Raw genomic sequence first — 26,497 nt, 5'->3', positions numbered from 1 at the left:
CACACTGGAGTTTCTCAGGTCTCTTGCTCTGCAGTTACCTAGCAGCTAATTCAACGGTGTGGACTGTCACTGGTTACTGTAGCTCATCTACACAGTTTTCACCCCACCTGCAGTAGATGGACCCATGCGGGTTTGCTAAAGGCTTGAATTCCAGTGCATTTGCCTTCTATACTTATTCATTCACGTCTCATGGTGGGAATGGGTGTTCTGATTTTCCTCCCCTCTTATTTTGGGTGGGAAAATACAGTTGTGGTTTAATCTTGTGTAGTGCGCTCACGATGCACTTTGTTTCTGGAGTGCAGGTTGGACTGTGCTTTGTAGCATGTAGGTGCCAGTACCCGATCATGCTGGGATCTGCAAAGGAGTAGTTCGGCACCCAAGGAAAAAAATTCAAAAGTGCCTGCCTAAGTGAGTTGGGCACCTAAGCCCTCTTGACTTTCAGTGCAACTTAGGTCCCTAAGTCACTTAAGCACTTTTTGAAAATGTTACCCCAAAGCTCCCCCTTGAATTTCAATAGGATTAGGGTGCCTAACTCCTTTAGGCTCCTCTGAAAATCCCTAAGACCGCTCCTGTAGATAGATGATTCTGGCAAAAACTTCTGGGTTCTTTTCCTCACCCTGGTCTGTGGCCCTGAGTCATTCACTTCACTTGCTGTAGCTCTGTTTTCCCATTTGTAAAAGGATATGAGTACTTGCCTCGCAAGAGTGTCTGGAGAATTAACTGATAAATAATTGCAAAGATGTTGGAGATCTTCCGCAGAAAGATGCTGCCACAGTGTGAATGCTCATTCTCACCGGTATTCATATTGGAATTGTTAAGAAATAAAAGGGGCAGAGCCCAGTTTCCACTGTGGAGGAGACTTTTATATTCCCCTGGAAGGAGACCCACTTGCCATTTTTTCCTCATTGCTGAATTATAAGGAAAGTTAGTTTTTGATCTGAGCTAGTTTCTCAACGATAGAGTTTTTCTGCTCTGGCTGCTTCTAGGGCCGGGGAAAAAAAAAAGGAGACGGGCGAAAAGACGATTTGCTTCAAAGTAACAACCCTGGTGCGCATTCAAACCGGCAAAGCCATTTCTTTTTAGTAAATCCAGTTTCCCAGATCTAAAACACACGCCACCTAGAGATGGCCAATCCTCAGGGTGGTGGCCCCGATCCTACTGGCTGCTGACCTCTTACCACTCTCACTGAGCACCTTATGGGATCAGGCCCTTAAAGATCAACCTATGTGCATTTTCAGCACCAAAAGGTCCTCACCAGAGATTTATGGTTGGAACGCAACTACCAGAAATAAAATAAAACCAAGGTTAGTATTTGGAAAGTGCTTTCACTCACCTCTGTGGACAGCCAGGGCAGTCAATCCATTTTGTCCAGCATTGCACCAGGGCTGCAGTCCTGCCAACTGGAAATCAGTGTGTTGTGAAACCTGCTTGCAGCGAATTCATGATTATAAATAAAACTCCACTGAGAACGAAAGCCCCAAATGCTTCCTGTGTAGCTTTTTCAATCCTGATCAGATAGCACCTCTGCTTGGAGTGAAGTCTGTGGGTGCGGGGTGGAGGGAAGGGCTTCCACCAGCAGTGGGATTCTCGTGTACTTTTTAAAATAACCCCTGGCCTGTCGGGTTTGCCTTGTAGTTCCTTCTCCAGGAGCGATGACTTGAAAATGAAACGGGGCAAACCACTATGTATCTCAGAACTTCAGCAAGCAAATGAAATGCTCACAAAGGGATAAAGAAAAAGCCTGGGTTTCGGGGTCAGAAGTTGCTATTTTGCATGCTTCATTTTCAGTTTAGCTAAATAAAGACTAACCCAGGAGCCCCAGAAGATAGTTTTGTTCTGTATGTGCCAGTGCCCAATCTGGGCCTTGTGGAATGGTTTTGATGTAGCTAAATCTATGGAAGTTCTTTCCCCAGATTTTCCTGGGAACAGTTAAGGGATTTCCAAAGAGATCTGTTTAAGAGCGGGGGTCGGGGAAGGGAAAAGACATGGAAAATTTGCCCCAAGATTTTTCTCTCTGCTCGTTCCTGTGAGCATAATAAGTGTGTGCATGTGTTCTGCCTAACATCTTGACCACATACTGCATTGGCACACAGAATTCCTTTTATTTAAGGGGCAAATCACCTCAAGCCATAATTTAGATACAGTTCTTGAATACTAAGGCCCAATCCTGAGAAGAGAATCTCATGGTTCAGTGGGACTACTCACAGATTATATATACGCTCATATATAGAGCCTGATTCTGAGATGCCCTAGTGCCTATAGTTTATCTGTCCATGTAGTTCACTTTGCAGGATCGGGGCCTAAGTTAGTATATGAGACTTAGTCAGGGGAATGTCTAGAGTCCATGAAGCACAGACAAGAAAAAAAGTTTGGAATTTCTTAGGGACTGGTCACAGGTGGTTATTATTTATAGATAAGGTAAACTGAGGCACAGAGTAATGAGTTGCCGAAAGTCACACAGTGAGTTGGTGGCACAGTCAAGAACTGAGCCATGGAACTGTCTCTGTCATTTAGGCCATGCTGCCTCCCTGTCAAAGAAATTGAGAGTGGACACAAATAATTAAAAATAGAAAATATTGTATTTGTCCTGAGGTGTGTGCACCAGGACCCCATGGTCCTAGGGGCTGTACAAATAAATATAAATAAAATGGAGATATACCTATCTCATAGAACTAGAAGGGACCCTGAGAGGTCATCGAGTCCAGCCCCCTGCCTTCACTAGCAGGACCAAGTACTGATTTTGCCCCCAATCCCTAGGTGGTCTCCTCAGGGATTGAACTCACAACCCTGGTTTAGCAGGCCAATACTCAAACCACTGAGCACTGAGCTATCCCTCCCCCCGAACAAAAAGGCAGCCCCTGCCCCAACAATCTAAGTAGTTAAAGAACCTTAGTTAAAGCCACTCCACAATGTGAAACCATCGCCCCAAAACATCAAACACCGCGAATTCCTAGCATATGTGTGAGGAGGGGGCAGGGAGAGGACTAAAAAATAGTTATAGGCCTTGCTCCAAAGCTTGTTGGAGTTAATGAAAAGACTCTCAGTGGGCTTTGGATGAGACCCATCATGAAAAGCTCTTGGTCAACCTGGTTACGTGAAATCTTTTTCTCAGCATAAAAAGGGAATTCATCTCCCACAGCAGAACTCCCTATGTAACTTTCCATGAGCTGTAACTCTGCCCTGCTTGTGCTCTGAAATCCCATTCCTTCCTCCTTTCCCTGCCTAATGCAAGTCACATGTGGACGTTGCGCCCTGACTCGTGTGCTGGGAGATGTGAAAATAACCTGCCTTTGCAAACCTTTCCCTGTAGTTTGTTTTTAGTTAACCCTCTGCAAGAACTGATGTGTGAGTATCCTGCTGCTGTATGCATGGGGTACCTGATGGTAGGTGAAGGGATGCAGTTGCAGACATGCCATTCCCTGTGCTAAAATGCCCCTCTACCTGTGTGTGTGCATGTGTCTTTAACTGGGTGTCATTTTTCAGCGGTAGCGTGCCAGGCCCGCAATGCAGCTGTTGCCAAGATAAATGTCCATGCTTCATACAAAGAAAAATTCCTTCTAAGTGGCCAAGTACAAGGTAGACTTGCCCCAGGGGCAGGTCTAGCTTTCACACACACATTTTTGGCAGGGGAAGATGAAATGACAGAGCTGGCTTTGTGAAACTTGTTACTGCTGGAGGCTCCCAATCCATGGCGAGCAAGGTTAGGCTGAGGAGAGGGGTCCCCGGAATGGGTCCCAAGCTCGGCTTTTGGTTCTTAAAAAAGAAAACAAAAATAGTCACTGTGTGGGTGTGGCCATTTTTCATTTCTCCAGCCGGGTGACAGAACAGAGCGATTTGGCAGCCTGTCCAATGGGAACTGAACACATAGTCCAAGCATGCAGACTGGCAGAGGGATTTGCACTTTTAGGGGAATGGAAGTTAGCTGGGGCTCTGGAGGTAGTTCAGGGGGATGGGGTGAAAGATGTAGAGGGGTTGTCTTTTTGCTCTGTATTTGTACAGCACCTAGCGCCCCTGGTCCATAACTAGGGTTCCTAGGTGCTACCCCAAGTAACAAACAATATGATGTCTGTGTGTGGGTATATACATATACTCTGGGTATGAGATAGTGTTCCATCTACATTAGAAAGGGTTTGTTGGAATAGATATACCAGCAGAACTATCTTGGCAAATCTCCCTAGTAGAGATGCAATGTATACTGGCAAGAGTCCTCTTGTGAGCATAGCTTATACATGACATAAGCTATACCGGCCAAGGGTCCTTTTTCCAGTATGAGTGTGTCTACACTAGGGCTTTGGGGGATCAGCATTCACATTGCACTGCCTGTCAGTCCCCGGCCCGGGCTGGGGAAGCAAATGATCCCACCAGTGGACCAAAATCAGTGATGAATCCTGGTCACATGCCACCTGAGGCACATTGTGCATATGCTAAGAAGGGTTTTGTTTGCTGGTATCAAAATGTCATAAAGACTAACCCCCGCCCCCAGCCGCCATTATTATACCAGCAAAAACTTCCAGTGTAGACTTGACCTAAAATGGAAGTGGATCAGAACGGCACCTCCTAATGGTGCGAGTTCTCCAGCAGGTGCTGCTCCGGCGGATGAGCTGTCCGGTAAGGGGTGCATCGTACAAGGAAAATCTTTCTTCTGGAAGGTATGTGAGACACACTAGCACCTCACGAGGCTGAAAGAAGCCTGGGCACTCTATGCTGTGGGCGGAGCTCTTTCTGCTCCTCTGGCCAAGGAATTGAACTCAAAGGATACGTCTCCACTGTGACTAAAACTCCCCGCCCCCCGCGGCACCGAGCTTGGATCAGCTGACTTGGGCTCACAGGGCTTGGGCTGTGGGGCTATAAAGTTGCAGGGTCGACATTCAGGCTTGGGCTCTGAGACCCTGTGAGGGAGAAGGGTCTCAAAGCACAGGCCTGAGTCCAATTTATGCAGCAATTTTATAGCCCTGCAAGCTTGAGTCACCTGACCTGGGCCGGCTGCAGCCGTGCTGTGTGTCTTTTAACGCAGACATCCCCAAAGCCTGTTCTGAGACTGGCCCAAGAGAATCTGGTGCTAGACAGAAGTGTGATCATATGTGCTTGCTGGAAATCGAGTGAGACTGGGAGTTGGGTGCTTAATTCCCCTACGCTCATTTGAGAATCCCAGCCTGAATCCCCTCTGTAGAGTGCCTGATCCTCTTCTGGCTGGGTAAGTGGGAGGACACACTGTCTCCCGGACTGAGAGTGGCACAGATCTTGCTGCACTACAGCGCACTACCAGCCAGTCCAGGGTAATTGTATCATCAAAGCAAATAAATGAAAATAGAGCCGATGCTCTATTATTTGACAGGCTCAACAGAGCTGCACTGAAGGGTGAAGGGCAGCCCTGAGGATTAAAGTCAGTGGGAGCGTAACCAAGACTTGTAGTCCTAGGTACAGACATTTCTATCAACCAAGACGACAGACTATTTATTTGAACAAAAGCTCTTACAAGTGGAGATTTTTTTTGTAGCAGATATTCTATATGCTTATGATTTTTACAAGAATTAAACACAGCAAAGAAGAAACATCTTTAAACGGTCTGTATATAATACCCGGTATGTTTTCAAAGTCTTCCATGGAGTGGTGCCGGGAATTAGTCATGCGATTTCCATTAAAGACAATCATGTAGCTGAAACCCTTTCACGATGGTTTGCAAATTCTCCCCAAATGTTCTGTGGAGAAAAGGACAAGGAACAGTATTTAAAGTATTTTGCACACGCATGCACTCTTCCATACATACGTGCATGTGCACATGCTTTGCCCGGGGATGAATTTACCCTGTTATAGTTTGAGGGCCAGCACCAAGCCCATGATGGCCACGAAATTTTTCAGGAAGTTCCTGGTCCTATGCACAGGGGTGAATATCACCCATGGTAAATAGCTTACCAAGGTGATGGATGGAAGAGATCTATAGACTGTGTCCCTTGGGGGGTTGGTTGTTAGCCATTTTCCTCCCAATTTTGCTTTTTTGTGAAACCCTCCTGAGTTTCAATCTGAGTTTCAGCTTCGAATCCCCCAAATCCTCAATTTTTGTCTGGTTTCTGGTCAAAGCCATTGAAGACTGAAATGCACGGGATTCTCAAATCTGGCACCTCGCTTGCTCTGAAACCTGGCATTGGTTCGCTAAAACATTTGGAGACCTTTCAGGGAATCCATACCAGGTTTTAGGTTTTCTCTTTGGAGCGGGTACTTATTCTTTTTTCTTTATTTATTGTTAGTCATTTCCCAGGATCCATTTGTGCTCGGTGCTGTACAAACACAGAACAGAAAGACAGTTCCAGCTCCAAAGAGCTGACAATCTAAGGAGTTAAAATCATTACACAAATATGAAAACATAACTCCAAAACCTCAAACGCAGCAAGATCATAGAGTAAGGCAGGTGGGGGTGGTATGGTGTGGCAGGGGGAAGGAGCAGGGAAAAGACTAAAAATCGATATAGGCCTTGATCCAAAGCCTGTTGAAATTAGTGAACAGATTCAGAATGAGCTTTGGGGCAGGGACTATTTTTTTGTTCGGTGTTGTCTTCCTCTGTGTCTGGAAAGTGCCTGTCTCATTCTGGGTTTTAACATAACCTAAATTACAAATAATAATAAAACCCCAAACCTGAACAAGCCTTGCGTCTAGTGTGAGATATTTTCAGATGGAATGTTTTGCCATCGGAAAATTCTCGTTTGTTGAAAGGGAAATGTTTTGCATAAGCTTGTTGATTTCGATGAAAGTTTGTTTACAAAGAAAAATGGGGGGAAAAAGCATTTTGAGATGGTTGAAGCAGATTGGCACCTCTTGAATTACCATTTTGAAATGACTTTTTGTTACCTTTTAAAAAAGTCTGTACTATATAATTAGGCTTGGAAGAATTAGGTTTCTATCAGTAAATGTTGATTTCACTGTACACACACAAACCAACAAAACAATATTTCCACCGATAATAACTGAAATGTGCAGATAGGCAAAGTAAGCAAAATGCTGCCTGAGAACTTCTTAGAAGTTGATTTAAGGATATTTACCCAGCATATTTTGTCATGTGATGTTGACAATTTGTATTTTAATGTCTATATAGTTTTAACTTTTTAAATCTCAGCATCTACTGTAATGAAGTAATTATCTGCACCACCTATTTTCTGACCCCACATAATTTTGTACAACTGTGAAAATGTATATTGATAAATTTAAAAAAATGCTTAAAATAATCGATATCTGTTAATTATAACAAAATAAAAATCAAATTCTGTCAAGCTTAAATACATACATCAAAATTAGAGTGAAAGCTCTCAATTTTATCAAAACATTTCAAGCAACCCAAAATGATTAATTTCAGAAATTCATTTAATGGGACATTTGAAATTTTTGGCTTTCGTTCTGTTTCAGAATAAAGGAAAAATTTTGAACTCTTGGCATTTCCTGGGAAACAAAATATCTGATTCTGGCCCAATTCTATTTGCCTTCTTTTATTGGGAAAATTCCACAGACCTCTCATTAAAACACCCAGATCTAATCCATTTATTTTTAAAGATGAGTGAACTGGTGAGAATTAGGGCAATCCATATGAACTCCCAAGGATTTCAGTGGAGTCAATTCATTTGATTTCTGTGGAATTAATCTGGATTTACACTGATGTAACTGAGAGTATAATTCTGCCCTAAATCTCTTTTGAGCGCTTCACTATTGTAGTACAGCAAATAACAAGAACATAGCTATTAAAAGGCCTCTCTTCTGGTGCTCTAAAATTTAAAACACAGCTGGAACAATAAAAAAGGAGATTGTGAAAGACTTGCGTTAGCCAAGCAATTACCTCCATTGTCCTTCCTTCTGCAGCAGCAGAGATTGTCTCGCTTGTAGCCCTGTTTTCCTTGCTTTCAAGTAGCTCCTCTTTATAATGAGAGAAAAGTGACGCGTCTGCCAGTCTGCCCTGAAATGCAAGGCTCCCAGAAGGTGAATTTGTGAATGGTTGACTGGTCATTATGTGCCTGAGGGTCATAATTTTTTTTTTCCGTGCCAGTGCGGAGAGGAAGTTTGCAGGATGTTATCAGCATCCTGTTTCTGTGACCTGCTGAGCAATAGCATGTAAATATGTCTCCCATTCACCACACCCCTGCGTCAACCTTTTGGCTTCTGTCTGCTAGCCATGTTGGGTAAGATTAATGTGTTTTTCAACTAGATTGTGGACAGAAATGCATAGATACTTGGGACAGATTTTTTTATGGTGTAAATTGTGTGGCTGTGTGGAGAAGATCCTGACAAAACTGGTTCGGAACTAGAGAAGTCTATTAATATCCATTGGTATTAAGTCTGTAATGAGTAAGGATACAATTTTGTCACGGAGGGCCTGGATTTCGTGACTTTGACGGATATCCATGACTCCCAAGGGTCAGCCCCACATATTGAGCAACCTCCGTGGCTGGAGCAGCTCCCAGTGGCTGGAGCAGTGGACAGTGGTCAGCCCCCAGTGGCTGGAGCAGAAGGACGGTGGTCAGCCCTCGGTGGCGGGGCTTGGACTGTTAGGCTCCTCCGGGTAGTTTTAGTAAAGGTCAGGGACAGGTCACGGGCTTCCATGAATTTTTGTTTATTGCCTACAACCTGTCCAAGACTTAGTAATAAGTTAATGGAAGCATTTTTTGCTGATTCTGCATTGGGCAACATTTGGGGCTGTCACTTTGTATTGCATTGCATTGTACCCACTGGTACATATAGGCCCTGATGCAATGAAGCACTTTAGCGTGTTCCATTGACTAACGAGATGACTCACCTGCTTAAACTTAAGTACATGCTTAAGTACTCTGCTGAACTGGGACCTTAGACAATAGAGCAGCCAGTTGGCTATCTATATGAATAATACATATATTTTTTAAATTAGGTGTTATTTCTTACATCGGACGTAAGCACTACGTGGACAAATGGTCGTATTTTCCCTGTGTTTTGGAAGGTCTCACATGGGGTATAAATAGCTCTGAAGCTACCTTGACTTTGTTATTGATTATTATTAATTATATATTCTAACTCATATTAACATTCCAGATACTGGCCATTATTTAATCATAAGGCCATCATCATTAGAGCCAGTTGAAAAACTTTTGACAGAATATTTGTTGGTAAATATATCCTAGAAGAATCATAGAAGATTAGGGTTGGAAGAGACCTCAGGAGGTATCTAGTCCAACCCCCTGCTCAAAACAGGACCAACCCCAACTAAATCAAAATTTTGTTGCAATCTAAGTGGTTTGCGGGAAAGTGTTGATTTCAATTAATTTTTTGATGGCAAAGTCTCAGAATGAATCATTTTGACTTTCGCATCTAGTTTCAATCATGTCAAAACCTTTTGTTCAACTTTATTGTTTGAATCTTACTTTAGCATCAATATAATACAATATTTATATTCCAGTTATATTTATTATATTTCATACTATGTTGCTCTGATAGTCTAAGGATGAACCGATTTGACATTACCCAAATGAAACATTTCAAAGTTCCAAATCAAATTTTTTGGGCGTTTTCATTCCATCAAAGATTCTGGAATTTAAGCTTGTGATTCAGATTAAAAACGACAACCGATTTTGAAATGTCCAAAGTTCCTGTGGGAAGGAAGCTCTGCTTTCCAACCAGTTCTGCCCAGCAGTAATGAATGCCTCCTGGGTATTTTGCAAATAACAATTTTTCTCGCCTTTCCCGGTCTTTAGGATAAATAGCATGATTAGTTCATATTGCATTTCTATAAGTATCATTATCTCCATTTTACTGATGAGGAAACTGACACACAGGGAGATGAAGTCACTTGCCAAGGTCACCCAGGTCTCCTGAGTCACAGGCAAGTGCCCCTAGCCCAGTGGTTCTTAATCTATTTACCATTGTGGGCCGTATATGCTGCTCTCTGTGTTATGTGGGCCGCATCCGCACAATAGATATACTATCCGTATGGCCCTGAGGATGTCACATGGGCCGCTGCTGTGTGCTGATTGGGCTGCAAGTGGCCCATGGTTCACAGGTTGAGAACCGCTACTCTAGCTACTAGACAGCCCTGCCTCATTAAACACTGGCTGCTCTGCCACTCTTGAGCTTTTGATCCTGGTTGCTGAGGGCAAAGCTTCTAGCACCAAAAAGGAAAGTAGATAAACCCTGTAGTGAAAGTCCTGCCCCTGCGGCCTTGTCCAGACACAGCCCTTGGGCTCCTTCATGGCAATATTCTATTATCACAGGTCCTGTCAACAGCAATCTTGAACTGAAGGTTCCTAGAGAAAGCAGCATGTGCTTCCCTGTTCTCATTTTTCCTAACCTTTTTTTCCTCTCCCGAGACATCTGTCTGCTCAGTGAGAAATTGCTCCCCAAGGCAGTTTGGAAACACAAAAGAGCGTGTAATAGAAACAATAAATTACACTTAATGTCGTCGATTCTGCCAGAAGATGCTATAGATCATGCCATTTTCAAGCTGGATTAATTTAATGTGCTGACAGGCAAACATCTGGAGTTATTGTTATCATAGTGCCCTGGCTGTGCTGTCCTCTAGATCACAACCGTTAGGATGAGACCGCACCTTAAAGGTTATTGTGTCGGGAGCGATCTGTTAATTTCTTGTATCATCACTTTTGGAATCATGCATTCATTCCAGGCCTGTAAACTCTGCCATCCCGTACTTTGGTGACCCATTTGTTGTGAACAATCAATGATACAGAGATGCTATCTCCCTCGGGTGAAATCCTGGCTGCTTTGCTGAACTCAACGGCAAAACTCTCATAGACGTCAATGGGGCTTGGATTTCACCCTTGCTTTATAAAGGTGCTGAGCGCCCACAACAGCAGCTGAAGCCTGAGAGCTGCAGATGCCCAGGATCTCTGAAATTCGGACTCTACTAGCTGGGTTTTCAGTTAAGGGCACCTAATATGGACCTGAATTCAGGCACTCAGATTTTCACGGAAGCACAAAAGTGGCCATTTTGTGCACCACTCATTAGCACTGGAGCTAGGCTGTCATGCGCCTTGACTTTGATCGTATTCGTTTTCCTCATTTTCAGTCACATTCCAGAACTGGGGTGGAGGGAGGGATAGTTCAGTGGTTTGAGCATTGGCCTGCTAAACCCAGAGTTGTGAGTTCAATCCTTGAGGGAGCCATTTAGGGAACTGGGGTAAAAACCTGCTTGGAGATTGGCCCTGCTTTGAGTAGGGGGTTGGATTAGATGACCTCCTGAGGTCCCTTCCAACCCTGATATTCTATGAACTGGCTATTATCTGTATAATCATCAGGCTCTCATCACTAGAGCTGGTTGAAAAACTTTCAACAGACCCATTTTCCACTTGAAAATGCAGTTTCATTGAAATGGAAATGTTTTGTGGGAACATGTCAATTTCAACAAATGTGTTGCTGGAAAAATGTCTAAAGGAATCATTTGACTTTCTTGTTTCACTAATGTCAAAACAGTTTATTTTGACTTTATTGTTTTGGATTGACTATTATATCCTATTTTTCATGTTAATATTCTATTACACATATATCTTTTATTTAGCAATCCATTCTGAGCATTCAAATGTGGGTTTTAATCTTCCTATTATGGTGCCTAGATTTAAAAATTGGTCCCACTATATATTATGATAGTGACAGCAGAGGTAGACTTATCACCCAAAATTTGGATCTGGATTCTGAGCACTTTAAGGCTTACAGGCATACGTATTCAGAGTTCTGATCTGGGCTGAAGCTGAGGACAGAATGCTGTCTGTCCCAGTTGTATGCAATGTAATATTAATAATGAGAGACCCTGCATTTACGGTTTATTACAAGAATCTGTAACCCACTAACTCCCTCTTTTTGTCCTATGACCGCAACAGGGTCCTTGAATGGTCCCTTACAGCATGGGCTAACTTCTTACGCTGAACAATCTGTTGCACCTGGCATTGTGCTGTGATGCTGGGAGTGCCTTTCCCAGACCTGAAGAAGAGCTCTGTGTGGCTCTAAAACTTGTCTCTCTCAACAACAGAAGTTGGTCCAATAAAATATATGGAGATATACCTATCTCATAGAAGTGGAAGGGACCTTGAAAGGTTATCGAGTCCAGCCCCCTGCCTTCACTAGCAGGACCAAGTACTGATTTTGCCTCAGATCCCTAAATGGCCCCCTCAAGGTTTGAACTCACAACCCTGGGTTTAGCAGGCCAATGCTCAAACCACTGAGCTATCCCTCCCCACAAAGATATGACCTCACCCACCTTGCTTCTCCTTTTTCCCTGAGGGCAGTTTCCTTTACTTCTTTTGCCATTGGAGAAGTCAGTATTTCATTATCCTTATGTTTTTTCCCCTAATATGCTATGGTCATTCTGTGCTCATAAGGATGGCAGAGTGTAGACAGCTGCCCTGAGGTATGGTAGAGTCACAGCAGCTGACAACTTTTGTGCAAGACCTTTCCTACTCAGTGGACATCAGAGGAGCTCACTGGCTCCTGTGGCCGTGATTCTCTGGAGAAGCTGACCGCATGATAGAATGTCTACTCAGTTGTAGATTATCTCCTGCCAATGTGTGGTAATCTCGCTGATTAGGCAATACAGCACAAATCTGATTTTGGTCATGTTGATGCATTTTAGACCAGTCAGATTGGTTACAAAACGCCAAAGAGTTAGGACGATATATATGTGGAGGTTCCAGGTTTGAATCTCCCTACGCACTGGTTCGAGCTCATCTTATGTTTCGTCAAAGGCTGAAAAGGAGAGCAGAGCTGGGCAGCATTTCACAAGGGTTGCCAAGTTACGTCAGCTGCCCCTTTGGTTGCACCATGTGCCTGGGGTACAGTAAATCTGCAGACAAACATCAGACCTTCCTGAAAAGTCTTGCGCAGTCGGCAGGATTTTATTGTGTTTCTCCTTATTGTCTTTTTTTATTACCTTTCAGAGTTACTCTGGAGAGCAATATACATCTCACATCAAGCCCTCACCAGACTTCCTGTGCTGCTGCTCTGACCTAAGAAATAAAGGCCAATGCCTTGCCCAGCTCACAGCGCCGACAAAGGCACTCCCTCGTTATCTGCCCTTGTGGGGATGAATCCCTGGAAACTCTGTCAGGTAGCCCTGGCTGGATTTGCAATTAGGCAAAATGCGACTCGCTCATCTCTGTTTAAGACCTAACCAACCCACCCATCTCCGGTAACAATGGTATTGTCCATTGTCATTCAAGGTCACAAAGCCACAGTCACAGCACACATGACGTTTCTGCAAGAAGGATACAAGAGTGGGGCTGTATTCTGCTCCACTGAAGCCAACAGCAACAACTAATGGGGCCCGCAGAGGCCCGATTACTGGGAGTAGTGCTGAGTGGTGAGCAAACCTTCAGAGGTTGTCCGATCAGCTGAACCTGCGGAATCTTCTCAAAAGCTCCTTTGTGCTTAGCTTACACAAGGCCGTGTGGTGGGGAAATTTCTTGAGGTCAGGCTTAAAGTGTCCCTGGTTTCCCACAGAGCCGTGAGCTGTGCAAGGACAGCCTTTCTTATGGAATTTCAATGCACCAGCTTCTGACAGTTAGAGAAGTGCAGAATTCCCCTCTCCCACCCAGGCACTCACCAGACCAGAACCATCAAAAGTTAAATATTTTTACGCCTCTGAGATTCAGGTAAGTTACAGCCAGGTTTGCAAGCCCGGGGCTGTTGGCTGCAGCTTTGTTTGGAGGGTGGCACCCTCACGTGTACCATCTCGACCTGTCAAATGCACTCACCATCTGCATACAGAAGATAAGGCAGGACCTGTCTCTGATCCCCTCTCCAACCAAGGCAAAGGAAGAGAGCGGGAATAGAGGACAGAGATGGGACTGAGAAGCACAGGAGAGAGAAGCAGTGCTTAATTTTTAATGAAAGAGGTGCTGGGGCTCAAAGTCCCCACAAAGTCTGACCTCCCATGGATATTATCACATTTTCTTTTCGAAGAGCTGTTGGGGTCCCAGGCATAGATAAGAACTCCTGATAAGATGTGTGACTTCCTCATTGGTTTTGGCTGCAGATTAAGTTTCCACCATTCACCTAGTTGGAGTTGAGAAGTCCTTAGTTGGTGCTGGTAGGTCATCCTCACTCAAGAGTTCTGACCAGCAGGTGGCAGGATTTAATCCTAGATCCATGCAGCAAAGATTGCCAGGGCTGTCAATAGCCAGGGAGGCATCTGGGGTGAAATTATGATCCCATTGAAGTTTTGCCATTAACTTCAGTAGAGCCAAGATTTCTCCCAGGTGCCTTCTTTTGGACCTGGCAGTTTGTTCACATTCATTCCAGTGCGGCACCAGGAATGAACGCTCATAGTGTCAATTCTGCTTTGGAGGCTGAAGGTTCTTTGTCTTGAGGTCTGCTGCCTTAGCGGGAAACCTCGAAAATCCTTCGCTAATTCTGTTTTCACAACGAGGGAGGTCTGGCTGTGGGAGTAGCCTGATTCTGGCAAGAATATGGAATTTCACTGCATGGAGAGACACTTCTTATATCTAAACTATGTGCTCTTATAATTCATTAAACACTGTCTCCTGCACCCTGTTGGCTCCTTCCTTTAGAAGGGGCAGAAGGGATGGGCAGAATCAGGCTGTGTGGAGGAGGAAGGCCAGGTTCCAAATTGCAACATTCCCGTATCCTTTAAAAGAGGGTGTTTAAGTGAGGGCATGATTGCTGAGGTCAGCAGATTACAGACTCCTCCCTACTTTTATATCTTGGATTAGGAGCTATTGCTTGAGCATGCAGTCTGTTCTGTTTCCCTGGGGAATCAGAAGTCAAATAAATAAAGTATATTGACCCACCTCCCCCTTCCCCCCCCTCAAAAAGCCACTTGCTTTGATCGTCTGAGTAACCATTGCCAAACTCTGCAGGCTGCACTAAATTCATATTTAAGCATCAGCATTGGCTTGACAATATTGTAGGAGTACATGCTATGGGCCATCCCCCTTCCTCAGTGACTCCTTCCCTCTCAGCTGGAATGCACTGAGGTGAGTGGTGAATATGCTGACTTGGCCGTATTTCAATCACAAATGAATCCTGCTCCCAGGTGAGACTTGCCCGTTAAACTGGAGCTTTGCAATACTGAGGGCCTGTTCCAAAGCCGGATGATGTCAATGGAAGCATTTCCATTGACTTGACTGGACCGTGGATCATAGATAAACGAGAATATTTCTTCAGATTAGATCTTCTTCACTAACACTGGATCTGACGTCAGACACTCTTGTATATATGATTCAGAGTATGATTAACTATTAATACTGTTAATTATTTTTACAGGGCCATAAAATGTGCCTGGTGATTTTCAGGCAGATATAAGAAGACGAGGGTGCCTGTCCTGGAAGTTTACAATGCAAGGGCCAGATCCTGCAAACATATTTGCATGTATACTTACTCCTATGCAGGAGATTTTGTTTACAGGGTTGGCCCTTAATATTATTCCTACTGTACAGCACGTTATACTCCATATAGTTAATTGTTTAACAGTATTTGATATGTTATATACATAATGCGCATACAAAGAGAGCTGGTCAAAATATATTAGTTTTTGCAAAAGGCTAGGAAAACTGAAAATTTGTCATTTCCTTTGAATATTCTCAGGATTTTGTCACAGAAATTCCATCTGAAATGCAACAATTTCTGTTTTGTTTCAATTTTTTTCGGTCTGGTTTTTCCCCCTTTGATCTCATTTTCCTCCCCTTCCTCAGTCCACTGAAGGGAAAAAAGTGCTAGAAAAGGTGGGGATAACCTTAAAAAAACAAAGACAAAATTGACAAACACCAAAACATTTCACCAACATTTTGATTTTTGTCCAAGTTTTTGTTGATTTTTTTAAAAAGAACAGGAGTACTTGTGGCACCTTAGAGACTAACAAATTTATTAGAGCATAAGCTTTCGTGGGCTACAACCCACTTCTTCGGATGATTTTTTTGTTTGACCAGCTCTACACTTCATAGTGCTTGCTGTAGTCAAGGCTGTTTCAGTCATTACTCTATTTCCACATTCTCATAATGTCACAGATTCTATTTTTTTCTGAGCACTGTGACAATCCTAGGTCCCATCCTACAAACACTTACATGTGTACTATACTACCACAACTAGTCTCATTTAAATTAATATGACTACACATTGAAGTAAAGTTAAACATATATGTAAGTGTTTGCAGGACCTGGGTCTTACATGCTAATTTCCATCTTACATTCTTGTGTATCTTCTTCTATTTGGAATCTCCTCTGCAAATTAATAAATTGAACACACATTCCTCCTCCCCAGCCACGTGTTTTAAAAGTCTCCTCCTGTAAATGCAGTTGGTTGAAAAATGTATTTATTTTCTTAGGAAAAAAATTATTGGAATTTGTTTCCCCCCCCCAAAAAAATCTCAAAGCTAAAACTCCCTTGGTTTGGGGGGGGGGGGGGGGGAATGAAATGGCGGGGGGGGGGTTGTTTTTTACAAAAAACTGAAAATTTCTGACAGATGGAAAATTTCTCACAAAAATTTGTTTAGTCCAAAGATGATTTCCCAGCCCGCAAAAAAATTCTTGAAATATTTTTGACCAAATCTATCTGTGAGATGCTGCACAGCTTCATTCTCATTGACGAGTGGGTGTCTGCTAATTAAGCAATAAGGCAGGCACTTGGCTATTCATAAACAAGCAAGATTGTTACCACTGAACTTATAGAACAGGGGTCGGCAACGTTTGACATGCGGCTCACCAGGGTAAGCACCCTATTGGGCCGGGCCAGTTTATTTACCTGCTGACGCGGCAGGTTCGGCCGATCGCGGCCCCCACTAGCCGCGGTTCGCCGTCCCGGGCCAATGGGGGCGGTGGGAAGCAGCGCGGGCCGAGGGATGTGCTGGCTGCAGCTTCCCGCCGCCCCCATTGGCCTGGGACAGTGAACCGCGGCCAGTGGGGGCCGCGCTCGGCCGAACCTGCCGCGTCAGCAGGTAAATAAACTGGCCCGGCCCGCTAAGGTGCTTACCCTGGCGAGCTGCATGCCAAACGTTGCTGATCCCTGTTATAGCATCCCTCAAACAGTGACTGCAGAATAATCAACAGGGTGGGTTTGTTCACATGCTGCACGAGAAAGCAGTCTGCTATGGATTGTGAAGGAAATGGAGTGGGAAAAGAGAGATGTAGTTTCTGCTGAAATATTATCTTCACTGAAAAGGTGTGATTTTACAGTGAGACAGGTAACTTGATGTAAATCTTAGTAGAGATAAAGTTCAGGTAGTTTTTACCTCTCTGTAACCAGTCCAGGTGATTAACCCTTTACCCCACCCCACTTGGGGTTTACCTTAACTTGCTAAATCAATGTAAAAACTACGTGTGCCTTGTCTGCTAACTCAGGTCAGCTATCTTGGTGTAAAATACTCTTTTTTTTTTTCCTTTAGTGAAGACAAAGTCATACTACTCTGAAAGTGAAATATCCTTAAATCCAGATCCAGGACCATGGATTCCTTAGCACGTTGCCTCATTTAAAAACATTTTCCTCCAAAAAATCCTGCAATACCCTCATTTTGCATTTTAAAATCTCATTCCTGTAGTGCTGAAGCACTAGATTCCAAGTGGCTCCATGGGAAACTTTAATCCCTTCCAGCTGCCCTTTAAAAACCACTCTCCTGACTCCCACACAAGACTGGCAGCTGGACTGAACCAAAAGGGAAAGTGGTGTCAGATCCATTGACAGAGGGGGAAACTTTAGAGGTGAGTTAGAGACATGGCACCATTTAGAGACAGCGATAGTTTTCAGTGGCGGAATTGACAGGAACTGTGTCTCTGGCTTTCCAGCCGTCCTCCACGGCTCTCCAGAGAACTTGAGAAATCTGGCTAATCATTTCTGTATGTGTCCTTCTAAGAGAAGAGAACCATTTTCAGCTGTTTAACCAAGTCTTGCCTGTGGTATCTATAACAGTATATTCTGGTGGTCATTGGCAAAAGTGAATAAAATGTTTTGAATGGAAAGGTAGAACTTAAGCACTATTCAGAGTAATTTGAGTCAGTTCTTGCTTTCACTTATCATCTGTGTTACTGAAAAAAAAACACCTTTTGTCTTACAGCTTTTATAAAGGAATTTGATTTTTGCCCCTTTTTGAAGGTACACTCAACCTAGCACTCACACATTGAACAAATTCCTTATTTGTGCCCTGGCTTAGAACATAAAAAATTGGAAAAATAATTTATTTCTGACTGTTTAGGGCCAGATCCAACACCCAGTTACGCACATGAGTTGCTTTAATCACACTGAACTCTGTGAGGCAACTGAAGCCGATAAAGTTATTCACATGCATAAGCATCAGGCTGTTAGGTTTGTTTACTTTTTCCATATCATTCAGAATGCACATTAAAACTAGGATGGTCATTTTCACTTTTATTTGTAGTTACTTTCACTGGCAGATTTCAACCTCTGAGAGTTGCTGTTCATCTTGACTGACTTAAGTGGCATTGAACCGAGGACCTCAAGAGATAAAAAGCATTAGCTGCTAGCACTTGAGCTAAAGGCTCTGTAGTTGGGGGACTGTAACAACTCATGTCATCTGCTGAGTGGCACAGAAGGGGCTCGGTTACACACACTCACCAGTGGGTTATGCACACACTAACCAGTACAGAGTTTGGGCTCACATATACAGCACAACAGGGAAATGTTTAAATCCCCCAAATACCCATTAAAAAAGCTTGACAACATATTTCTGCTTCTCTTGGGCCCATTTTTCAAAGCTCCTCTCTTTGGATACATGCATGAGTTTTCATTTGTGGGTACACCACCATTAGCTGGGCCAGCAATCCACTTCTCCAGTCTGTGCAGTGCCCACTCTGTTTTCAGACTTGTAAATTAGGGGGGCCCTTTGCGAATTTGACCCATTTGATTTTGCAGAGTTTTGTAACAGGGTGGTGGTGGTGTTTGCTTGAAACATCCCACCCTATTAGTGGATGGTGTTCCTACTGGGGAATATTAAATAGGCTCTGTTGACTCACTGAAGTCCCACCTGGTATAAGGGAGGTGGGAAAGACTTGCTGGGTGTGAACTGAGCAGTCCTGAATATAGACTATAGCAGCATCTAAGCCCAGGAAGGTTTGCGCTGACGGCTGTGATAGTGAAGTCTGCTTTTCCCTTCTTTGCAGAATAACTGCACTGGGCCAAATGTTGGTCCCTACTTACTGAGGGGTATAAGTCATGAAAGATGGTGGAAATGGTACAGTGCCAGCATACAGCAAGAAGATCAGACTCTGGAATGGCCATGCAAAGGGAAGTATTGCCTGCCCCACCCATTCAGAACATCGCTATGGCTCAAAACATCACAAGTGGCTTAAAAATGAGATTTAAAAAAAAGTTAAAATTTGGATGAATTTAGTTTCTTCTTTGGTTCTGACGTACTCCGCTATGGTTTTCTCTGCGGTCCTGAGAGTTAAAAATGGAAGCTGAGGTTCTCACATAATCACATGACTCGAAGTGCTGGGGCTTTAAGAAAAATGGCAAAAATGTTGAGACTTGGCAACACTGGAAAAAAAGCATCCATCTATCTTATGTATTTAGTTGGCTCTCATCATTGTGATATATGTTGATCTTCTCACAAGCATTTAATGCACAGAACCTCACGACCCCACTGTGCGTTAAGGAAATTCTATTCTCCCCCATTTTATAGTTAAGTGATTTGCCTATGGTCTCAGAGGAGGTCTGTAGTAGAGCAAGGGATTGAACCCACATCTCCCAGAGCCGAGGCAGCTGGCTTATCTACTGGACCATCCTTCCTCCCATAGCTGCTGTTGACTCTCTCCAAGGACCTGCTGAAAGGGCTTGTGTGAGAGGGCAGGGGCACAACCAGTGGATCTATTTGTTAAATCCATTAGCACAGGGGATGAATGAGGGCATCTGCTCCTGCTACATCTGGTGGGTAGACTCCCTTGTCATCATCATACAAGGTTTTTCCAAGTCCTGTACTGGACTATGGGAAGGAACTGGGTTGACTACATTGTAACATAGACCACAATTGCAGCAGAGAGCCTTTGCGTGAATGTTGACGTTGCTGCTTCTGGGGCAGGAGAGAAGAGTCCATCTTCCGAGCCACCGTGCAAGGTCATTTTCTTGGATGTGAAGAAGGAATCCTCATTCTCTCTTCTCCAACTCGGATTCGCTGTCACCAGACTTGCAGTGTGCAACTTGCATCCCCATTGAAACAATCTGGGGCTTTCACTCTCCTTTACTGTAAATGCAATTTGACTTAGTCCTAATTCGCTCTATGTGGGTTCTGCACAGAGCCAGCTAAAAACCAAGGAGGGCTATTCCCTCAGCAGTGCTAGAAATTGACCGGTGCCCATTCATTACTGGAGGTAGCTGACAGAACGTCAAGAGTGGACAGGAAAAAAACATTTAGCCAAGGCATCTGCTGGTTGCGTGCAGCCGCCGCAGGCAGGAACTGCTTCCTCTGTTTCCAGGCTTTTTGGGAAAAGTGGAGCTAAATTAGAACGAAGTGAAAAAATGTTGCTGTGAACAACAGAATGCATTTAGCTGCTTTAAAAAAAAAAACAACACAAAACCTTGGAGTGATTTACATGGGAAAGGGGAGGCGGAAAGGATATTTTAAAGGCTGTTTTCCAAAACTGATGACTAACAGAAGATACAATGGTTAAAGCAAATGGCCTAAATTTCCTGGCCTTTTAAACAGCTGAATAGATACTGAAAACAAGGGTACCCTGTTTTTCAACTTGCATAGCCAGTAGAAAAAATTCTTCTTGTTTTTTTTAAGTGCTTGGTGCTGTACAAGACAAAAAGACTCCGCCTCAAAGAGCTTGCAATGTAAGGGCCCTACCTTGCAATCAGGGCTGTGTGGGCAGATCCTTAAAGCAACATGAAGTCCCAGTGAAGTCAATGGGCCTCTATGTGGTTGTGCCCCAAACAAGACAGCTGTAGAGAAAGGCAGGAATCAGTGGGAATTGTGGTGGTGGGGAACAAGTCAGACAACTTTAAATACATTGTTTTATTAATCTTGACTCATTTCTTGTGGGGGAAACAGAAGAAGTGAGTCATCGGGAGGCATTTGAAAATTCGTCAGTCTTTCTACTTTCTACAGTGACTTTGGGCTATGTAGACTTAGTAGGGTTGCCAATTTTGGTTGGACATATTCCTGGAAGTTCCGTCACATGACATAATCTTTCAATAAAGATTCATCTTTAATTCCTGGAGACTCCAGGACAATCCTGGAGGGTCAGCAATGCTAAGATTGAGGCATCTAAGTCCAGCGTTGCGGCACCACTCAGCTGCTGCCTAACCGTGGAGGCTCCTAAGTTTCCACTGGTGGACACCAGCGAAGCCCCCTCCATCCTGACACTGCTGAGCTGCTTGGCACCCTAGCTCATGCCTAAGTGCTGGCAGGATTCTTACCTGAGGTGGACAGGAAAGGAGCTAATAAATCCACCTCCGCGACATAGCTCTGTCCACACCGGCGCTTAGGTCCGTGTAACTTACGTCACTCGGGGGTGCGGCTTATTCACACCCTTGAGTGCAGGGCCAGCTCCAGGCACCAGCGCAGCAAGCAGGTGCTTGGGGCGGCCAACAGAAAGGGGCGGCACGGCCGAGTCTTCGGCGGTGGGTCCTTCGGTCCCTCTCGGAGGGAAGGCTCTGCCCCCGAATTGCTGCCGAAGGATGAAGCGCCGGCCGTAGAGCTGCCACTGATGCGCTGCTGATCGCGGCTTTTTTTTTTTTCTTTCCCCCTGCTGCTTGGGGCAGCAAAAGCACTGGAGCCGGCCCTGCTTGAGTGACTGAAGTAAGCGGTAGTGTAGACCCGCCCTTAGAGCCCTCAGCCCCACCCCCTTCCTCTGCATTTCACTGCTGGCTGGCTAGCTTCCCACTCAGCTTGCCAGCTCCTGTGAATCCTTTTCTTAGGCCCCAAACTCTCCCTGTACCATGTGTGGGGAACCCAGGTGCATAACTTGGGGCTGTGGATTCCCTTGGTGACAGGACAATGTTGTATTAATTTAGATGGAATAAGTGGGCCAAGGGTGTTAACATAAACCAGTAACTGTCCAACATTCAACAGCATTAAAGCAGGTTCGGGGTTTGGCTTACAGAGACATCAGCCTGCTTAGTATCGTGGCTAACACTCCATTAAAAATCCTTTAAAACTCTTATTAAAGATACTGAAAAGAAAGGAGAGTTAAAGCCTTTAAAATATAAAGTACTAAACATCCCTTGTTCCCTTTCCCTTTAGACGGAGAGAATTTTTAGAAGGAACCCCCCTCCCTCCCCCCCCTGGTCTGACAGTCCCTTAGATGGTATCAAGGATGGTAATAACTGTTCTGCTGGGGAAAAGAGAAGAAGTTAGTTGAGGTGGGCACAGGTGCAGACTTTCCAAAATGCTGGGGGGTGCTTGACCCCTGGCTCTGTCCCAGGCCGTGCCTTCAATCCACCCCTTCCCCAAGGCCCCACTCCCGCCCCGCCTCTTCCTGCCCCTGCTCAATCCATGCCCCACCTCTTCCCACCCAGATCCGTCTCCTCCCCTGAGCGTGCAGTGAAATAGTTGATCACGGTGGGGGGGGGGGGATAAGCGTTGATCTGTGGGGCCAGCTGGCGGGTGGGAGGCACTTGAGGGTGGGAGGGAGCTGATAGGGGGCTGCTGCTGGGTGCTCAGCACCCACCATTTTTTCCCTGTTGGCACCTATGGAGGTGGGCTGGAACTGTTGTTGAAGTCCGATCCCATTTCATCCCAGGGAGCGTCTGAGCTTCACCTGGAGCCGGTGGAGGAGGAGGTATTTTATTCACTTTTGCCATCTGGGCCCCTCTTTCTGGTCCAGTCTGGTCAGGATCAGGATGATGAAGGCCCAGGGTCTCAGGAGGTGTTGAGGATGGCAGCCAGGATGGTGAAACGCGCACCAGTAGATACTTTTTCTCCCTGAAGTCTCTTTCTAAAAGGACTCCCAAAGGGAATGGTGGGCAGAATACCCCAGACCCTCATTATTTTTTCCACCAGTTTGGCCTAGTTTCCAACACGCCAATTTTGCTTCACTGATTTCTGGTTCTTCAATTTTCTAGTTTACCAGGCATGATCTTAACACAGTCCTGGAGTTACATCTGTAGGCCTTTTTGTTTGGACTAATTCAGTCTCTCTCTTTCTTTTGCACCTTTTCCTGTCAACAGTTGTTATCATAGGTCACTTGACATCTTGTGAACTTGCATGTACCTTTTACAGCTGCGTTCACAATTAGGGTAAATTAGTAGGCCCAATTATTACAACAGCACCAAAGTCCCCTTTGTTAAACAAGTAGCTATTGTTATTAATATATCACATTAGTGCCCCAAACATGGCTAGGTACTGTGCAAACACATGTGAGGGCATGGTCCCAGCCTCAAAAAGTTCCCATCTTAAAAAAGCCCAGTCAATGATATGCAAACTTGAGGAGAACTCTTCTTTCCCTTTGGTTTAATGCAACTTCTTGAATCACTCTGATTCAAGGCAAGTCAGGCAAGTCGGTTCATTTCCTTTCTCTAATCCTTCTCTCTGATTAATTCTCAAGCTCCACAGTCCAGTTTTGGTGATGACAATACAGTCAGATTCATGCTAAACAATGTCAGGAACATCTGGTTTGTAGTATCACTGCATGAGGCCAGCAGAAGGAAGAAGCAACCACTTGGTACAGGGGAGAAAATGTCCATTTACACAGACAAATAGCATGAAAAGAAATGCATGGCGATGGTACAGTTGAGTGGTTAGAACGGCAGAGTAGGAATTGGGTATTCTGGTTCTGCTCCCTGTACAGCTCATTGGGAATTTCTGGTCAAAATGAGAGCTCTTCAGCTCCAGAAGAGCCCAGCAGTTGGGGCAGTCATGTAGGATACAGTTAGGGTGACCAGATGTCCCAATTTTATAGGGACAGTCCTGATATTTAGGGCTTTGTCTTATCTAGGCACCTATTACCCCCCACCTCCTGTCCTGATTTTTCACACTTCCTGTCTGGTCACCCTAGATACAGTAGATGCAGGTTGAGGACACTGCTCCAAAGCAGACAAGATAAGGACTTGAACCTGCCTCTTGCATATCCCATGATAGCACTCTACCCACCAGGCTATTAGCTATGCTTGGGGGAGTAGTTCTTCTTTCATGGACATTTTTGAAAGGTCTTAGTTTTGTTGCCCATTGGACGGGAAACAACTGTCATAAGCTCAACATTTTCCACGAGATAGAATTCTTGTTTTCCAGCCATACTTAGTTCCCTGCTCTTTCCACCAATTCATTGTGTGAGCTTGGGCAACTCAAAAAAACCCAACCCGCTCCGTGCCTCAGTTTACCTATTTATAAAAGGGACAGGGGGGCGGCTAATAAATATACCTGCCTAATTCACATGGGAGGTGTGAGGATTCTGAGTTTTCTAAAGAGTTTCAGGCTCTTCAAATGAAAGGAGCTTTTGGAAATTTCAAGTAATTACTTGTTTAAAGTTTGCTGGAGCACAGCTGGTTGTGGTTCCTTAGGTAACGTTTAGGGAAGTAACAAGGAGGAAAGAAAAAAAAATCCGCCTGCTTATTTGGGAGCTTATTTCCCTCGACGGAATTGGAAACGCTAAGAGGTTTACAGATTGCCCATTGCAGAGTATTTCCTATGAGGGGGTATCATCTACTTCCAAAGGAATGTATGGGCAGAAAACACTCCAGTGGGGGAGGATTTTTGGAGGCCAAAACGCCAATTAGGTCTGTGCTCCCACTTGGCATAGGCAAAGCCATTCAGCATTTCTACTGGAAAACTGGCCTCCTGTGCTCCTTCCGGCTAGCTTGGACTTTTTTTTATTCAGTTTAGTTTACAAGGTTGTTAACATTTCAGTTTCCCTACTCTCTCTCCCCCCACTCCCCTTGGTCCCATCCTCCCTACCCATGGAAGAACTCTAGATCAGTGGTTCTCATCCAGGGGTACACAATCCTGGGGGTATGCAGCGGTCTTCCAGGGGGTACATCAACTCAACTAGATATTTGCCTAGTTTTACACCAGGCTACCTAAAAAGCACGAGCGAAGTCAGCACAAACTAAAATTTCATACAGACAAAATTAGAAAGTCAGCAATGTTTCAGTTACAGTGTGGCTGTGCCACTTTTGTATTTGTGTGTCTGATTTTGTAAGCAAGTAGTTTTTAAGTGAGGTGAAACCTGGGGTACGCAAGACAACTCCTGAAAGGGGTACAGTTGTCTGGAATGGTTGAGAACCACTGCTCCAGATGAATGGTTGGACCCACTTTCAAAAACAGGTATGGCCACCCACACAGAGCTAAAACAGCTAACTGCTCATTTCACTTGGGTTTGTTTTAAGCCAAAAATGTACCTGTTTTTGGCACATCGTATCCCTCTTCATTATAGAGGTCTGAACGCCCCTGCCAGAGAAATCCACCCCTCCCCCGTCTTAGGATTTATGAATCAGCTAGAATGCGTTCAAACTGTGCAACCAAAAGCAATAGTTTCAGGGTCACTTTCTTGGGCTGTTTCCCATGTGAGCCAAGGCTTGATAAATCATGTCATTTATTTACGGACTCCACTAGCCAATTGCCATTCAAAACACCACTTGTGGCTTTCAAACCTAAGTGAATTACTGGGTATGTGATACACACCTCTTCCTTAACAACACATTCAGATGTCAGGGCTCTGAGAAGCACTTTCCTCTTGGAGGCTTGCTCCAGCACAAGGGCAGAAAGGACTAAGGCAGCTTTAATTGATTATCACCCAGCATGATGCAGCCGAGAATGGACCAGAGATTCTGCAAAGAGAAAAATGTAACAAATGTGGCTATTTAATGCTTCTGAATGTTAGTTAATTTAACACAGAAAGTATCCTAGCCATGCAATAGGCCCCATCTGGACAAACCTTGAGGCCATGCAGAGCCCCACTGAAATCAATGAGACTACTTAGATATGTAAAGTCCAGCACACAAATAAATATTTGCAGAATCAGGGCCTTATATTGTGTCTTCTGATTTCAGTTTCTATCCCATAGTGTAATCAGATATAACTGTGTGTGTAGGTACATATCAGTATGTCTGTGCATATGTATCCCAGTATATGTGTGAACTTTACCACATTTTTTCTATGTAATATTTATTTATTAATCTTTGTGATCCCCAATTCTTGTGATATCATCTGAGATTAGACATTCAAACATACCATAAAGAATGGCAGCTTTATCGATCCATTAACTTCTCTAGAACACCTCCAGGGCCAAAAGATTGCCACCAGCAAGCAGGAGATGTGATCAGAGAAATTAACAAGAGTGATTGTGAGCCTAAGACACATCTCTTTGCAACTGACAAGGGAGTAACTAATCTGCATTTAGCACATGGGGGAAACTCCACACCTTGCCTTGTCCCGGCTGAAGTATGTTCTCTAATGAATTATTCTCAGGCAATGAGGAAGATTTGCATGACACTAATTTGGACTTGATTAGTGAACACTTTTTAGCTGTGGCTAGTGACCAGCCAATCTCTTGCTTGGATCAGTTTTAGTTACTTCCCTGATAGGCAGTGCAGACTCATCGTTCTGCTGTAACTTGAAATAGGCAGCATTTTCACTTGCACA

General features: G+C 44.3%; 1 long non-coding RNA gene across 1 annotated transcript; it reads right to left on the bottom strand.

The window, feature by feature from the left end:
• Nucleotides 1–5,531: 5,531 nt before the first annotated feature.
• LOC135975729 (uncharacterized) lies at nucleotides 5,532–8,064 on the bottom strand. Its single transcript, XR_010592736.1, has 2 exons — nucleotides 7,820–8,064; nucleotides 5,532–5,699 (listed from the first exon to the last, which is right to left on the bottom strand). It is a non-coding gene; the product is annotated as an uncharacterized LOC135975729 (long non-coding RNA).
• Nucleotides 8,065–26,497: the final 18,433 nt, after the last annotated feature.

This window comes from Chrysemys picta, chromosome 14 (genome assembly GCF_011386835.1).
Source record: "Chrysemys picta bellii isolate R12L10 chromosome 14, ASM1138683v2, whole genome shotgun sequence".
In the NCBI taxonomy this organism is placed as follows: Eukaryota; Metazoa; Chordata; order Testudines; family Emydidae; genus Chrysemys; species Chrysemys picta.
The sequence above is the reverse complement of the archived record's forward strand: the minus strand, read 5'-3'. Positions and strand labels throughout refer to the sequence as shown.